At 60.9% G+C, this 15,064-nt stretch overlaps 1 protein-coding gene across 13 annotated transcripts in view; it reads right to left on the bottom strand.

Annotated features, from left to right (window-relative positions):
• The window catches only part of DAGLA (diacylglycerol lipase alpha), a 78,173-nt gene extending 71,286 nt beyond the window's left edge, over nucleotides 1-6,887 (bottom strand). For 6 of the 13 annotated variants that reach the window (XM_084522570.1, XM_084522574.1, XM_084522559.1 and 3 more), the window contains exons 1-2: nucleotides 6,831-6,870; nucleotides 138-189 (exon numbers count right to left, since the gene is read on the bottom strand). The gene's annotated coding sequence lies outside the window, so the exon portion shown is untranslated. Of the gene's footprint in view, nucleotides 1-137; nucleotides 190-5,102; nucleotides 5,227-5,998; nucleotides 6,061-6,830 lie in introns of those variants that run through there. The other 7 variants (XM_084522576.1, XM_084522562.1, XM_084522573.1 and 4 more) reach the window with 5 other exon arrangements.
• Between the last annotated feature and the right edge of the window lie 8,177 nt (nucleotides 6,888-15,064).

The raw sequence follows: 15,064 nt of genomic DNA, 5'->3' as shown, positions 1-15,064 counted from the left end.
GAGAAGCCAGCACCCAGCCCCTGTGGAGGACCACGGGCACAGTTTTGCACAGCTAAATTCAAAGGGAAGGCTGCTAGGACAGGCAGTCGGCAGCAGATGAGGGATAACGTTGCCCCAGTATTCCCTCCCCACCTCACCTGCCATCTCTCATTCCAGGTCTCTCACTACCAAGTTCCCACAGGAGAGTACCTGCAAATCAGAGAAACACTGCACTGTTGCCAATGCCAGAAACAACTAGAATTGAAGAACTTTAAAAAAAAAAAAAAAAAAAAAAAAAAAAAAAAAAAAGAGCCAGTAGGGTTGCCTGGCCCCCATTTCCATCATATCAAGTGCCTGTCTTTGCCTTCAGCACTGCCATAGCCATGCCCCCCCAGCCTGCCAGCTCTCCTTCACCACCCAGCGTCAGCTCCTGCCTGCAATCAGCCTGAGCCATCAGCTCCTAATACCCAAGTGTTTCGAAACCAGTGCCTTCAGGCTGATTCTACCCAGTTCAGGAGAAGCTCCCCAGACTGGCCACCAGGTCTATCACTAGCCACGGCCAGAGCTCCCTGGAAACCTGCTCTGCCTCGGTGGTCACAGAAACAGCCCCAATCCCAACACACACAGCCACCACATCCCAGGAGAGATGTTTGGGTCCCGTTGGGGACAAAACCACAAACTCATTCAGTGCAAGCTCTGTCTTGTCCCCATTCATGCTTTTCAGAAGGCTAGGGTTGCTGCAGCCTGGAGTAGCCCAGCATCTACATCTGTTCCTGTCCCATGCTGTGTTCTCGAGTCCCTGAAACGAGTTCCTTCCTGCAAGCTGGGGCTCACTTTGGAGATCAGAGCTCCGCAGCCTCAGCCACTCTAACCTGGGGACAAATGTTCTGCAGATGTTGGGAGCACAAAGCCAGGCTCCTAGAGGGACACGCCAGGGCTTACAGGCTGCTCTGGAGCTGAATCCCCAAATCAGGCAGGGCACACCTGGACCTCTTCACTCCCAGCAGCATCTGCCAGGCACCTGAAGAGGCAGAGCATCACCGAGCTGCGGGGCTGCAGCCAGGTCCCAGTGGGACAAGCTGGGCAGTGCACTGCCAGCACGCTCCCAGCTAACCCAGCAGCTCCTTGCCTCGTCGCTGCTCCCCGGGCTCTGCTGTGCAGGATCCGTCCTTCCTGCAAGCCGCCCTCCACCCAGGGAGCCAGGGCACCACACGCCTTCCGTGCTTTGGGCTCACTTTCGGCAGGGTAAATCCACGTGTGCACACACAGTTATTGTACCAGCTTAGACAAAAAGCCTAGAAACCGTTTCCCCCCTCCCCAGGGTTGCGCTTGGTAATTCAGCGCAACCCTCGCTGCTAATGATTCCAAGCACAAACTCATCCTCCAGCTGCTTTTCTAAATCTGTGCCAGATCTAACTATGGAAGCCAAGCCTCAAAGACTTGCTATAAATCCCGCCAGCGCTTCCCCCTCCCAAGGACATTATCCAGCATTACCCAAGCTGTGACTCCTCAGCCCAGAAATTTCTCACTGGTAAATAGCCGTCTCCACTGAAGAGGAACATTAAATAACGTTTCACTGGAGCTCTCCCTGCTGCTGCGGCTGGTTAGCAATGCTCAGGGCCTTTTCCTGGCCATCAGTTGCAGGTGGCCTCTCCATCAGAGAGGAGCTGGAGGGTGGTCAGAGCAGTGCTGGGGGCTGTTGGTACGTTGGCCATCCGCCTCCCTCCTGGAGGAACCCCTCAATCTCAGCAAGCTTTTTTTTTCCTTTTTTTCTCCTGTTTTTTTTTTTTTTTTTTTTTTTTTTCCTCCCTGTGCAATCCAAGCTTGCCTTGGATTGTAAAGCCTCGTGGCTTTGCAGGAAAAGGAAGCAGAAATGAACCCTAGAGGCTGAGAGGGGACAAAATGCAAGCCCATGAGCTCCTCATCCTGGGGGCCTGACTCGAGGTGCTGCGCTTACAGTGCTGGCAGCCCAGCAGAGGGCCTGGCTTCAGCACGGTGCTGCCTAATTCGGGTGCAACAAATGCTGCTTTCGTCTGCTCGACCTCCCCCCCCCGAATTCCTGTGTGCTCTAATTCCTCCCCGCCGCCCACCTCTCAAATGCCCCTGGCTCCATCCTCCTTGCTAAAACCTCACTCGGAAGGAGAGCTCCAGCCCAGAAATGAATCAGGATTTTTAACAGGAGCTTTAAGGGACGTGGGATGCATTCACCCCCACAAGCAGGAGAGCTGGCCTTTTCCCAGGGCCCTGCGGGACTCAGTCAGGTGGCATGAGCACAGCTTCCCTGCAGAGGAGCTGCAGCCACGGTGCCAAACCACAGGAGCTCACCCCATGGGCTGACCAAAAACGAGCACCTGCCCTACTGCTGGTGGCTCGCAAAGCTCCTGGCAATGGCAGTGGCAATCATCGCTGCAGCAGGAAAGGAAAGTTTGCGGTTCAGCTGTGTTGTGCCTGTCAGTGACAGAGAAAAGCGGTCGTAAGAGAGCACTGAGCCTGCCACATCCTCACCACGCAGCTCCTGCAGCCTCCCAGGAAGCAAGGGGGCTGCGAGCACCGCTGTCGGATGTGGGCACTGCCCAGAGGATGCAGGTGCTGCCCAGAGGATGCCGCTGCTCCCCAGTTGCCTCGCCTGGACATCAGTCAGATGCAATTAAAAAACAGCAGCTGGAGCCAGGGCACTTGGATAATTTCATTAGGCCAAATGCTCTCCTGTCTCTGCTAGCCTGGGAATCCGTGCTGGTTTCTGGAGGTGATCATTAGCAGGAGTTAGGCAGTTGTACTGAACAGAGAGCTTTCACATCAGGGATTCCTCTCTGGCTCTGCTCCTGGCTCCTTTCCCACTCCTCACACCAGGCTGCGGGGCCATCCCTCAGTTCTCCAGAACCTCAAAGACCTTTCTAACACACTTGGCTTCAGCCCAGCTCTGACCTGATGGAGGGGAAATCTCTGCTATCGCCTGGAGAGTGCTCCCTAGGGAGAACCTCACTCAGAAATATCCCAGAATAATTCCCCCGTGGAAAAATTCCCAATTTTCCCTTGCAGGCAGCAGCTTCCACTTGTACATGCAGCACAGCAGCACACCCAGACTCCCTCAAACACAGGTTGCTCAGCGCTTCCAGCAGCAGCAGAGGTGCCTGAGATGGCCTTGGCTTTGAGGAGGGCAGCCTGCCTCTGGGGGTCTCTCCTCCAGGAGGAATTTTGGGTTTGGTGGTACACCACCAGCCTTACCCTCAGCCCCAGAGGGGCAAGATGGCCCAACCAAAGCACTGCATCCAGGTGGCTTCCTAGAGCTGTCCTCACTGCCCAGAATCAATTTCTGATGGGAGAAGAGCTGCAAATCCCCAGCTGTTCCTTCTTCGGGCACTGAACCACAGCACGGGGGAGAAGCAGAGAGACAGCAAGCAGCCGGGGTGAGGCGGCAGGCTTTTAAGCAAATGTGCAGCATCTGTGGGGTGCCAGCTTCCCCCGCCTGCTGGGGCTGTGAAGCAGAGGCAGCACGAGGATGGGGAGCCTGAGCAGGCAGAGCCAGACACCCCGATTGCTCGGCTGCACCTGGAACAGGGCAGAGGAGCTGGGGAGCTGCAAGCACCCTGAGCCCCAGCTGTGTCCATGCACCTTGGCTGCTGTGATTTGAGCCCTTCTGTCCTGGAAACTGCCAATTCAAACACCCACATCATCTGCTAAACCAGCAGCCATCAGATTAATGCATGGCACAGCTCTGGTTCTGCCTCTCCAAAGCCACTTCCCTAGAAATTAATGTCTCATCTTTGCCCTGCGGCAGCAGCAGGCAGGCCAGGGCCCAGACATGCTGCAGGGACACGAGCAGTGCCAGCCCCCAGTCCCTGCGCAGACCTGGAAACATGATGCAGGCTGAGGGAGCAGCGTGTGGATCAGGCTGAGGGAGCTGGAAAAGATCAGGCTGTAAAGAAATAGCCAGCACGCAGGCGGAGACACCAGCGCCCGCCCAGAACGTGAGCAAACGCAGAGCTGTCACAACACGAGCGGGACACGTCCCCGCGTGGGATGGCATCATGCCTCTAGGTGAGGAGCCCGTGTGACAGTGACAAGCAGGAGCAGTGATCCAGAGAGCTGAACGCAGGAGAAAAGGGAGCTGAGAGAGGGTCTGACAGTCGGGATCTGCTTTAGCTACCTAATGAAGAAGAAAAGGACAAATGGTTGCTAGGGGAAATGGGACAGATGGCTGGCACCAAGAACTTGCTGACTCCTGGAGACTTCAAACTCTTTTTGGGGGGTGGCAGAGGAAAGCAGGCAAACATGCAGTGACAAAAGGAAGAAGATGACCGCTGCCTCCAAGTGTCAGGACAGATCCCTGCCTAACGAGAAAGGTCAGACAAGCAGCAGGAGACGCCGGGTGCTTGCACATCAGCCCATGGAGAGCTCTGCCCTTGGCAGCACCGGGGGCCAGGGACACCCACACCCCTCCCCCACACCCCCTCCCCCTGCAGGCACAGCACTGCCCTGCCACAGGACAGGGCAAAGTCACGGCTCTGAGATCTGGGATGCTGGCTCCGGAGTTCAGGCTGTCTGCAAAATGCCATCGCTCCTGGACATGCTGTCTCTGAGATGCATTCACACCTCTCCCTGACATTTAAAACCATCTGAGCCTTTTGGCTTCTGCTGCTGTCAACCCGGTGCCAGGTCTTTTCTGGCTCTAGAAGTCTCCAGCTCGATTTCCCTGCAGAGGCAGCTGTCCCAACAGGTCCCAAACCACAGCGGCAGGGCAAGGAGGAGCAGGCAAGGGCGGGAGGCTCTGCTGCCATGTCATCTGCTGGGGGTGGGAGAGGTGCCAAGAGCCTGTCAGATCCTGACGGCCATAAACAAGTCTCTGAAGGGAAGAGCAGAGAAGGAAAAAAAAAAAAAAAAAGCTTTGGCAGCAAAGGCGGCAGAGCTCAGCCTGAGACACGCACTGCCACGGCGCTGAGCAGCATCTCTGCACTGGGGTGCAGGGGTCCAGCAGGCAGAGCACCAGGGCTGGGGAGCCCGAAACAAGCTGCCTCCCATCCCACCACCTACGGGGTGGCACGAAACAGAGGGATCTGCAAAACGCAGCCAGGTTCCAGGGGCAGTGAGCACGGCACCGCTACCCAAACCACTGCCACGGGCACCTCGTGGAGCAGGAACCACCTGGAAGGCCCACCAGGCGAGGCTGCTGCGAGCCACCACGGGTTAGCAGGGAGGAGGAAGGTGAGGATGGGCACGAGCACTGGCCCGGAGCCACTCACCCGTCCCGTCCCGCTGCCTGTGTGGGCAGCTACATCTCAGAGCTACACTCGGAGAAGCTGCACATGTCAGCAGCTACCACATTGCGTGCCAAACTGCCACGGCTGCTGTTGAGATAAACCCACACAAACAAACAGACGCTCAGGCAAGCCAAGAAAATATATTATATCAATGCTGCTCGCATGCCACGGGCTGTCCCTGGGCTGGCTGCTCTCCAGCTTGCCCCCTCCCTGTGGTCCTGCTGGGGAGGAGAGGCCACTGGCACGTCTTATCCCTGTGCAGCAGGGCAGTGGGAGGGCGGGCGTCTGCAAATGACACAGCCCCCTCCTCGCCAGCCCCTGTTGTGCCTGGGTGACAGCAGCCTGAATCGAAGCTCAGGCATGCGGCAGCCGGTGCGCAGCCCCGTGCTGTTGGCAGAGCCTGCAGAGGGGTCACAGCTCTCCTCCAGCCTGGGCAGCCCCTGGTTCCTGCTGGCTGGGGACCCACAGAGGGTCACCTCACTCCTGCTGGTCAAGTCCCACGTGGAGAGCTCAGCCTGGGGCAGGGGGATGAGATGTGCTCTCCTTGCATGCCTCCACCTGCCCGCTTCCACGCAGGATGAAGAGTTCCCAGGGACTGAAGCAGCCTGCTGTAACTGCTGATGAAGACCACGGCCATGCCTGACCTCCCCTCTGGCCATCAAAAGCACTTCTCACTGGCAGAAAACTGCCCTAAAAGCAAGGGAGTATTTCAGAAGAGCCTGGTAGAGCCCACACACAGCTGGTTGGGCATTCAAACACACCTGGAGCTCCAGCCCAGGAAAGCTCAAGTCATTTCTCTGAGTCCTCTCTCCTCACCCCACTTCCAAGGTACTGAAAATACACACAGAAAATAAACACAGAGGATGGGGGGGAAGGAAGCTGTCCCACTCCATTTGCTTCCCTTTGCCCATGCACCCAGAGCTCTTCCTGCATCCACTGGGGTGCCAGTGCCCTCCGGCACCTCTTTGGAGGCTCAGCACCAGCTGGAGGCAGCTCCCCTGCTGCACAGGGCACTGCCACAGCAAGGGGACCCCTCAGCTGGGACAGATGCGCTCTGTCCATTTCTGGTGGCCTCAGGGCTGGGGACAAGCGGGCAGCGTGGCATGAAAGCTGCCAGCTGCCTGGAATTTGGCACAGCAGCTCCGACCGCGAGATGGCTGTCCTGCAAATGAGCCTGGCAAGAGGTTAAGAGCCTGATTTTCAAAATTAGCCTGGTGTAATTACTCACATCCTAAAAGCACTGGGCCCAGCTGCTCACGGTGACACCAATTACACACCCATGGCCACACAGTTGCAGCCTGCTGCTGCCGGAGGCTCACCCCAGCATCCTGCTACCGCAGCTGCTCACGAACCGTGGAGCACAGCACGGTCACCGCCAGCTCCAAAGTTTATCAGGGCCACCAGCAGCAGCCCGTGCCACCAGCACAGGGACAAAGTGACACTACAGGGAGCTGGGAGGGCTCCTGCATGGTGCTGGGCCCCGCAGGGATGCAGGCAGCGTGTCCCCAAGCAGGGCAGCATCCTTCTGACCACAGTGACCCCACAGCAGGGCTTGGGCCAGCCCAGGGCCACAAGCTGGGGTTCAGCACTTACCTGGCCCTGCAGCCCCAGCAAAGAGCCAGAGGCTGCCCAGCTCTGAATGAAAGAAAAGCTGTACCTGCCCCGGTCCTGCTCTTATCAGGGCAGCCCCACGCCAGCACCCCTCCTCTCCAGCCATCAGGCTGATGCAGCACACCTGGGGTCCCACCACCCGTCCCTCCTGCACTCCCCCTGGTGTTACCCCCATGTTTTTGCCCCAATCTCCTCGTGATAACAGGCCTGCCTGTCTTCCTCGCCCCCTCCTCATCCAGGCAGAGGCCGATTTCCACGCCTTGGCCCCACGTAGGTGCAGCGCGGAGGCAGCGGCAGCTGATGAGGGAGCTCATTTAGCCGCTCACACCGCTGACCTAGATATGCCGCTGTGCTCTGCTCCCCCGCCTCAGCGCCTCTGTAATCTGGGGTGGGAGGGGGAAAAGCCAGCCCCCTCCATCCCTGCGGGGATCCCCGCTCCCCACAGGGCTGCTCCTGCTCCCCGCAGCTCCCTGCTCCCCGCTGCTGCCCCCCTCCCGCTGACAACACCAGGGAAGGGGGGGTCTCCGTGCCAGGAACGTGGGCTGGGACCGCGCAGGCAGCGGTGGAATATTCCAGCACGGCCAGCCTCACCTCCTCGTTTTCGGCTGCTGCTTTTTAAAGCCCGCTTCCCCCGGGACGAGGCAGCTAATTTAGCCAGAGGTCGGTCTCTCTGGGTCAGGGCTGAGGAAGGATGCAAATGGGACAGCTTGCTATAAAAAGCGGCGCGCCGCTACCTTTCCGTGCAGCCAGGGATCGATTTTCCCTTGCCTATCTCCAACCGGTGCCTACAGCGTGGTGGGGGCACCTCTGCCGGCTGGGACCCCCCCTCCCACGACAGCCTGCATCTGTCTGGCATCTTTTGGGGTCCCAGCCCCCGAAATGGCCCCATCCCCTCCTCTCCCCCCTTGCTGCCAGCTGTGCCCTCACTGCTCCTGCTTCCTAACAAGGGGACCCCGGGGGGCAGGCGCTGTGGCAGCATCTCTGGGGCTCCCCGGGTGCCGCCGCCCCCCGGTTCCAGCCTCCCGCGGAGGAGCAGGGTCCTGCCGGGCCGGGGACACGGAGGGTCCGGCGGAGCCCACCCGGGATGTCCGCTGGGCGTCCCGCCGCCGGTGCCCGGTTGTTCTCCGCGGGAGCCACCAGGAGGAGCCTTCAGACCGCGCCCGCTGCCCCAGGCGCATCCCGCTGCTCCCGGCGCTGCCGGGGATCCCAGTGCTCCCAGTGCTCCCAGTGCGTCCTGCTGCTCCTTAGAGCATCCCAGTGCTCCCAGAGCTCCAAATGCTCCTGCTGGTCCCAGCGCCTCCTGCTGCTCTGTGGGTTCCTCGTGCTCCTGGTGCATCCCAGTGCTCCCAGTTCATCTCAGCCCTTCACACTGGTCCCTGGTCCTGCCCTCCCAGGGGTGCTGGCAAGGCCACAGCACCCAGCAGCAATCCAGCCCCATTCCTACTCTCACCCCTCAGACCCCACATCCCCCTCGGCTGTCCCATGGGAAGGGCTAAATTCAGAGCAGGGCTTTCCCAGAGCCCTACAACGGTCCCTGGAGGAGCTGGGGGGCTGCTGCTGTGGGTTTGATTCCCGAGGTGGCAGGACAACAGTGGGATGTGGGGTATTGCCAGCAGGAGGGTGGGTACGAGGGAGATGGGAGCAGCACCTGTATCTGCACACACGTCTGGGCAGGGATGCGCACGGTGCCGGAGCTGTGCTGCTGGGCAAGGCTCCTGCAGGAGGCCGTGGACCTCTCCCCTGCTGTCGGGGCCAGTTGCTCCTTCCTGGCCGCTGGGGCTGGGGGCGTCCGATCCCTCCCGGCTCCCTCCGTAAATCCCATCCAAATCCTGCGCCGGCGCTGGGGGTGGGAGGATTTGCGTCAGCGGGTGACACTCAGCCGCGGAGGGGGACTCCGTCGGGGGAGGCAGCTGCGGCTGAGTCACACAGGGAGAAGCTCCCCAGGGTGGGACGGGGCCTGTGGCAGCCCCGGGATGTGCAAAGATGAGGGTGGAGGGAAAGGGGGGAGAGGAGCCTTTTGCTGGGCTCCCCCTGCAGCAGCACTTTGCCAGCTCCTGGCTTTGGAGCTGCTGGGCTGGAGCCATGCATGGGGACCCTGCCAGCACCCCCTGGCTGCAGGGGCTCCCAGGAGCCCAGGAGGGCTGAGCCAGCCCCCTCTGCTCCCTCTGTACCACCCAGTAGGTTGGGGTGGGAGGGATCATGGGCTCACTCACGCTTGAAACCCCAAAATATTGCAAACAGGACCAGAAACACCCTGTTTAGATACTCCTCAGGGGGGCACTTTAGCCATCCCATCCCATCCCTACCCCCTATCCCATTGCCTATCCCACACTATATCCTTTCCCATATCCCACCCCATCCCCTGCCTGTCTGGGGGCTTTCTTCCAAGGAGGTGAAGACTGGCCCCAAAGCCCCAAGGGGGCAGAACCCCGTCCATCTGGGCTGAAGGGGTTGCTCTGCCTTTCCTCTCCCTTTGCGATCAGGCTGCCTCTAACGAAGGCAAGACGTACCAGAGCCCAATTAAGCACTGGCACTGCCCCAGCACATGCACATCAGTGCCTGCAAGTGCCTCCTCGGGATGGCATCGTGAGCCCATCGGTGGAGCGGAGGAGAGAGAAATGAGAATGGCAAATCCTCGCGCTGCTTCAATCCGTCCGCCAGCTCCTGCCTCTGCTGTATGACGCAGCCCCAAAGTGCACAATCCTGCTGCCTGCGCCCCAGCCCCACGCTGCTGCTCCCCCCAGGGATGTCTGGGGGGTGGGGAATGCCCGGGGCCCCCCCCGTACCCTCCCCAGTGCTCAGGGGGACACGGGGAGGGGAGTGGCAGGCACTGCAAACTCACGCTTGGGTGACGAAATGGCCCGATCTCAAAAAGATGCTCGAGGCTCACACATCCAGGCGAAGCTGGCAGCTGCTCGGCAGCCAGACGCTGTTTTTAAAGCGCCTTTGGGAATTCAGGCTGCGAGCGTGGGGACGGGAGGGGGACGGTGTCAGGCGGCAGCGGGTGCCGACGGTACAGCAGCAGCCCCAGGGCCCGCTGGCAAGCGGCGGCGCGGCTGCTGGCATCCGCGGGAGCTGCCGGGAGCTCTCCGATGGGGCCCGTGGCTGGCGTGGAGCAGAGCCACTGCCCGGGCAGCCTTCTCCAGCGTCCCCATCCCCAGACGAGTGGAAATCCTCCCACCCTGCGAAACGCCGTGCTGGAGGCTCCGTTCGTGATGTTCGGGGGGAAATCAGGCGCCTGCTGGTGCTGTCCCCATTGTGGAGGGGACAGGGTGAAGCCTCTGTCCCCGTGCTGGCTTGGGGAATGGCCAAGGATGGACACCTGTGGCCCAGGGAGGTGGCAGGGAGGGGGCACAGTGGCATGGCCCCATCTGGGTCCTGCAGGCCTGTCGCAGACAGGACGTCCCCAGCCAGGGCTGTGGGACCGAGGGACTCTGCCCTGGGTGCCACTGCCAAATCCCCCTGGCAGCCAGTGTCCCCCCAGCCCCACGTGGGCAGGGGGCTGCAGGTGGGGGCTGCTGGCCGCCAGGCTGAACAGCGGCATCTCCATCCACTTGGGCAGGGGCCAAGTTCTTAATGCGTGCACCGTGGCATCGCTGAAAGGCGCAGAGCCGCTCTGCCCTCTGCTCCCTTATCTCCTTCATCAGTGATTACGTTTAAGGAGGCTATTAGAGGGGTTTGGCACAACCTGTTCTTAATAAACCCGCGTTGCTTGCTGGCTATTAGAAACCTTTCTCCTAAGCACTCGCATTACCAAGTGCACTCCCCGCGGGCAGCTGTGCCTCGCAGGGGCGGGATGGCCGGCTCATTTCCCACCTTCTCTCCCCGTGCCCAGGTCCCTCCTTGTCCCTGCTCCTCCCCAACTCGAGGCCAAGGCTTCTGCCTCCCTCCTGGGCAGGTGCTGGGCCTTTTCCTGCTGCACCAGTCTGATCTCACTGGTGCTGGTGAAGGAAACCAAATCTGTTGGGTTTCCAGCCCTGTGCGGGATGGAGCAGCTTGTCCCATACCCACCCTCACCAGCAGCAAGTTTAGCCCCCTCCTGAACCCCTACTGCCTCCGGCCATCAGCCCATCCCTAATTGCACGGCTACTCGGCAGAACCTGGCCGCCTTCCTACCCACCAGCGAACCCGAGGATGTACTGCAAGAACTCCTGATGGGGCTAATAGCATGCCTAATAGAGGTCACTGTTCGTTACGGCGCCGCGTACCGCAAATTATGTGAGCGCCAGGACGCGGAGAGCTTTTCTTCGGTGCGCGGAGAGAGCCTGGGGCCCGGCTCGGCGTCCAGGAGCACTTTGGGCGGGCAGGAAGGGCAGCGGCTGCGCCTGCCCAAGGGCAGCATCTTCTTGCAGCGCCGCTTTTCCCAGCCATCAACCGCCAACGCCTTCCAACGCTCATGAAAAATACATGGCCCGGGGGCAGCCCTGAAGGGCTCGGGGAGCGGCAGGGGGAGGACAGGGCTCAACAGGCTTTGGGGGGGGGCTAAAGGGGAGAGCAGGGGCAGGCGCTGCAGTGAGCTGCTCTCAGCCTGTCCCTCCTGGTCACATCTTGAAGGCGCAGCGTCCCATCCAGGGGGTCAGGGAGCTGTTGGCACCCAGGCACAACCACGGTGCCTGGCTCTGCCGTCCGGCGGGGCGGCGGGACCTGCTGAGTCAGGCCAGCGGGGCTGGAGTGAGCATTTGCTAATTGATCGCAACCTGACTCCCAAACCACGAAAGCTGTGCTCCAGAGACTGCTGCTTGCTGCGCGGCCGCTGCGTCGCTGCCCAGCCCTGTACCCCCTGCCCCTGGTGTGGGGCTGAGCCACAACCAAGTCCTTCGTGTCAGGCTAGGAGCTGGAGCAACTACCCATCCCTTTCTTTAATGGCAACTCAAACAAGGGAAGGCACCGCCCGGGAGTAGGGCACAGCGCAGCCGGCAGCGCCGGTGGAAGGAGGGGGAGAGGTGCGGCTGCAGCCGGCAGCAGGGGGGGAACCCGGCACCAACCAGCTTTTGGTTTGGTGCTGCTGGAAGGACCGAATGTGGGATTCAGGGGGGCAGCACCGCCAAAACGCACTGCGAGGCCTCCCGGGGCACCACTGCAGGGCCCCTTTCACCCTGGGGCTGCTGCTGCGGGGGCAGCGGAGCCTCAGCGCCGTGCCACCTGCCGAGCAGCTGCTGCCAGCGTGGGCAAAGTCTGCGGCGCGACCTTCAGCCCCCACCTGCCACCTCTCCCGCTGGCCCCGCTGCTTGGCAGCCACCTCACTGTGCCAGGTCCTGTGCCGGCACTGCCAGCTGAGCATCACGGTGCCCAGCATCATCCCCACGGCACCGAGCATCGTCCCCAAGCAGGGAGTTGCAGCAGCACCGAGGATGCTCGGGGTGAGGCCAGAGAGGTTGGCCAGGAGCAGGCAGGGATTTGGGTGGCCCCGTGCACAACTGCTGCTCTCTCTTCTCATCCTCCTTTGCATCATGTTTACATTGAGCCAAAGCGGCATGAAAATGGGGTACAGCCCCGAGCAGAGGGCATGCATGGGGCTGCGGAGTGGCTGAGTGACAGTGAGGCTCCATCAACTTCACGGCAGCGCTCATTTGCTCGAGGCTCGGCAGGGAAGAGGTGCTCAGTCCCTTCCAGGTGGAGGAGAGGAGATGGGGGCTGTGGCGGGGCAGACCTGGTGCCCCCGGCTCGGCCAGCCCCCAGGCTGTGGGAACGGCGCCGTGGCCCCCCCGGCTTGCATCTCTCCAGCCACGCCACTGTCTGCAGCATTTCACATTGATTATAATTCATGGTTCTGGTTGTGTTTCTTTTGTCCTTTTAACAACATTTGCTGCCTGGGAGAGGAGAGGCAAGGAACTCCTCCAACTGGAGCTTGCACCGCACCAGGGCCAGAGGGATGCGGTGCAGCACCCCACTGCCCACAGCCCCCAGTGCCCGCAGCTGCCCTGGAGCTGCACCCGAATTGGGAAAAACCTTTGTGCCATGGGCTCGTGCTGCTAGAACAGCTCTCTCCATGCTGGGGTCTCCCAAGCTCACCACCCAGATCCCAGAGGGCTTCAGCCACGCCGAAAATCCCAACGTGCCTTCTTGGGGAGCCACCACCTGGGCTGACCTGTGCCCAGGGACTTGCTGTCTCTTTGCACTGGTGTGGCACGGCAGCGTGCATCCCCAAGGGCTGGTCTCTCCGCGCCAGTCAGGCAAAGCAAACAGGCAGGCTATGCCCATGGCAAACAGCGCCAGCCACGACGGAAATCTCCTCCGAGCCCAGAGCAAACGCGGCGCCCTGCATCTGCGCTGCAGGAGCAGCCCATGACGGATGCTCTCCCGGTAATTAAAATACACGCCAGGGCGTTCGGCCACTGCCAGCCCAATTATTCACATGCCAGCCTCCCCAGGAGAGGCAGCGCTCATCTGCCCCACAGCTCGTGGCTGCTGCTCGTCTCCCCACGCCTTTGGGTCCGTGCGGGTCCCCGGGGTGCAGGCAGAGACACAGCAGCGCTGAGCCCGCTCTGCTGCCCGACTGGTTCTGTCCTGCTCTGTTTGCACAGGAAGGCAAACACCGCGCCGTGCCGCCTGGCTCCACTTCCACCTGGCTGGCGGATAAGGGCAGGAACCCTGTGCCCTCTCAGCCACCGCCTGGGGCAGGGGCATGGTGCTCAGGTGCCCTGCCCTGGGATCCCCCTTCCTTGTCGCCCCTGGGGACAACGGCGGAGATTCGAGATGCCTGAAGGAGAAGGAAGGAGATGGGAGGAACAGGGGAGCCGCCTCGTTGCTGCTGCTTCATTAACATTTTTATTAGCTGTAACAAGTGCCAGGTCACAGCCTGCTCTTGTTAAAGTTGCAAAATAGTTTGCTTTCTAACCCCCTGTAATTACCCCCATTAGGCTCTGAAAATTTCATCATTTTACATGAAATTTCCCCAGGCTTGGCCTCCGCCCAAAGATTAATTTGTATAAAAGGCTGAAACGAGGGAAAAGAAAAGAAAAGGTTCTCCCCTTTCAGTGCAAAGGCAGAATAAGAAATACCCATCTTCTCCCCATCGACAAAATAAAAGAGGAGGCGAGAAGAAAGGCGTATAATGACCCTTTTCCAAGCAGCGCAAGAGACGAAGCAGTTGGGAACTGAAAACTGCAATTTGGCAGCAAAAGCCACCTTTGCTGGGGAGCCCTGTGCTGGCACCTCCCGCAGAAATTTGGGTTGGTTTGCCAGAGCCATGGCCGGGTGGGAGAGGTGGTCCAGGGATGGGGACCAGGAGGTTGGAGAGGGGCTGCTGTTTCCCCACGCTGCCAGAATCAGGAGCTGGAGCCTCTCCGCTCCCAGCGCTGAGCCCTGAGAAGCAGACAGAAGTGTGCCAGCCCGGGGGACGCAGCGGTCCCCGCAGTGCCCAGAGGAGCATGGCCAGCACCATGGCAGAGCCACAGGGGCATCTCCCTGCCCTGTGGCCCCAGGAGAGCACGGCCACAGGGCAGGGCAGACACGCTGGGCTGCGCTTGGAGACCATGGGGTTTGGGGTGGCAAGGCTCAGCTAGGCCAGGGGTTTGGGATGCCCAGGGTAGGTCATACACCAGGAGAAGGGCTGGAGAAGATGAGGCTGGGACTCATATCTCCAACACAGTGAGGCGGAAAGCGATGGGACGCCTGGGTTGGAACCAAGGGCCACCCGCACCACCTTGGTTGAGCCAAGCCTTTGGCCAACCTCCTCGCTCCCCCGTGGCTGGACGGGAAAGGGAAAAGCTCCCCGGCGCTGCTCAGCACCCAGCCGGTGCCGCGAGGTGCCGGGCCCGGCCCTGCCGTGAGTCAGCAGCGCCGCACACCCACCCGGCCCCGGTGGAAGTGACGGCGCGCGGCGGCGGCGGCGCGCGGCTGCGTGGGTGCGGGAGGTTACGGCGCTGCCGGGACGTCTGCGTGCGGGGACGGGGATTTCAGCGCTCGCTGAAGAGCGCGTGGGAAGCGAGCGGAGAAAAGCGGAGTGAAAGCAGGGGTTTGTGCCAAGGGCTTAATGAGAAGGTTCCCACGGGAGGGGGGGATAACAAAAAAAATCAAAATAAAGCTCTGCACTTCCCCGTGACGAGGCTTTGGCAGCACCTGAGTGGAGGGGGCAGAGGGTCGTGCCGGTGCTGCCCACTCCACAGCCTGCCCTGTGGCCCCAAGGCTCACACCCAGCCATCCCCTGGCTGGGCTGCGTGCACCAAAACCTTCCTAGCAGGCAGCCCCCAGCCAGGGGATGCGGGTGGGCACCC

This window comes from Aythya ferina, assembly GCF_964211825.1.
Source record: "Aythya ferina genome assembly, chromosome: 5".
NCBI classification, from domain to species: Eukaryota; Metazoa; Chordata; class Aves; order Anseriformes; family Anatidae; genus Aythya; species Aythya ferina.
Note: the sequence above shows the minus strand (reverse complement) of the source record. Positions and strands in the feature narration are given on the sequence as shown.